General features: G+C 45.0%; 1 pseudogene; it reads right to left on the bottom strand.

Annotated features, from left to right (window-relative positions):
* Positions 1-690: 690 nt before the first annotated feature.
* Positions 691-1,653, bottom strand: LOC125897848 (odorant receptor 131-2-like; annotated as a pseudogene).
* Positions 1,654-2,160: the final 507 nt, after the last annotated feature.

Raw genomic sequence — 2,160 nt, 5'->3', positions numbered from 1 at the left:
TGCAATCGCGAGGTGTGGGGGGGAGACAGCACGTGTGTGGAGCATGCTGACGAGATTGAGGCTGAGTGAGAGGAGACAGAGGGAGGCTGCTTAGTGAGAGAGCGGAGGGTGGGGGGAGGGGGAGGAGATCAATGCCTCCGCCCGCTCGACACAAGCATACTCGGGTGTACTATTAGCAGAGCGGACTGCACGAGGAATGTCCGCAGTCATTCGGGGTTTCATAGTCGAGCGCACTTCCGTGTTGTAGTTTTCTGTAAAAAATGTCTGTGAAAAATCACCACGATGTGAAAAATACATGCCGAGCAGTCACTGGTGCACGGAGCGGAGTCCGCGCGGTCGTAAAATCTGAGCTTTGTGTGCACAGGGCTTGCGGACGTCCGCTTTGACTCCGTGCGGACCTCCGCGGAGTCTGTTCCGTGTATGTTCCGCCCGAGTATGTTCAGGCCTTAACGTGCATGTCGCGGAGCGGTGAACAAACCAAACAACACAATGTCAGGAGAAATTGAAAAGATATGCCGTCTATGTAAAGTCAACTTGCAAGTGAAGGATTTAGGATATACCGACAAAACTACAGTTGAACAGTTGTTTTCAAGTTGTTTTCCCTTATGAACACTGGATATGCTAACTTATAAATGTGGGTCAGATGACAACATGAGCTTAAAAAAGAGAGATTAAATCATTCCATGTATCTTATGCTGATATTTCACCCTTCCCTGTGATGACTGAGAGTTTCATTCTAAAGCACAGATTGACCACAAGGCCAGATCTGACAGTCTGGTTTCTGAGACCATAAATTAGGGGACTAAGACACTTAGGGAGAATGACAATGAACACATATAAAATTATGTGGATGCGCACAAGAGCTGTCCTTGTGGCAACTGTTGAGAAGGCTACAATAAATGAGTTGTGCATAGTTGACAGGAGACTGAGGCCCAGCTGCACCAGATGAAGCAGCAGTGTGTTACGAGCCTTCAGAGCTGAAGCTTTGCCTGTGGAGGCTGACCTAGCTGCTATCATCACACCAATATAAGAGCAAATGATTGCAACACTAGCTGATATAAACAGAACATAAGTGTTTGCTTTGTCATAATCATGAGATGTTGGGTCAAAAAACATGCTTTCCTTGGCACAGAATTCTTTCATCTGCAGACTCTCCAGATCTTCAAATGGAAATTCTTACAGTAACAGAACTCTTGTGAGGACATTTAGTGAACTGAAGGTCCAAACCACAACGACAGCCACTACTGTGTTTCTGATGGTGATGATGGTAGAGTGCCTCAGTGGGTAGCACACAGCTACATATCTCTCCAGAGACATCACCACCAGTGTGACAGGAGAGACACTGGTTGTGAGACTAGAAAACAACATGAAAACACCACAGACAGGATATGTCAGCCTTATTCTACTAGCAGCCAGTAGGTACAGTATCTGACTCAGTGCCATCTGGATAGTCTCTGCTAAAAGGAGGTTGAACAGAAGAATGTAACGGGATGTCTCACGAAACACAGTTTTACTCCTCAAGGTGAATAACATGACCCCGTTAATGAAGAGAAACACACAGCATGGTAAAGTAGTCAGAGTGGAAAGCACCACTCTTTCCAGTAAGCCCCGTCCAACAGTGATGTTGGTCTGAGACTGAGTTGCATAGGACATCTTAGAGAAGCATTGAAGACATGAGAAATTTAACCTGATGTCACTGTCAAATAAAAGCACAATAAATCTCTTCCTGTTGTATTGTGAGAACCATGAAAGTCCAACACCCATTAAGCACAGACACCTGTTGAGTCACATCGTCCATCCATCATCTGTGTTTATTTTCATGTGAGCAGAGCTGGTCTGCAGGGTTCTATCTATTCTACACGTTGTATATCAGCTTTGCCCGGCCCTAAACCATGTTCACATGACACTGCTCACATGTCAGCATGGTTAACATCTTAGTAATAGGTGATGTAATCTCCCTCTAATCATTCTCCAACCCCCTGGTCCATGTCAATGATTTACACAGTTGAAACATGTACATAATTAAGTAATCTTTATTCCTATAGTGCCTCTCAAAACCACAAGTGCACAGAAAACACAGAACCATATAACACAACAATAATTTGGGAGGACTGTCAAACACAGAGCATTCTCGGAACCCAGCGTCTGTATTCTCTGCAC

The sequence above is a fragment of the Epinephelus fuscoguttatus genome, linkage group LG12 (genome assembly GCF_011397635.1).
Source record: "Epinephelus fuscoguttatus linkage group LG12, E.fuscoguttatus.final_Chr_v1".
NCBI lineage: Eukaryota > Metazoa > Chordata > Actinopteri > Perciformes > Serranidae > Epinephelus > Epinephelus fuscoguttatus.
Note: the sequence above shows the minus strand (reverse complement) of the source record. Positions and strands in the feature narration are given on the sequence as shown.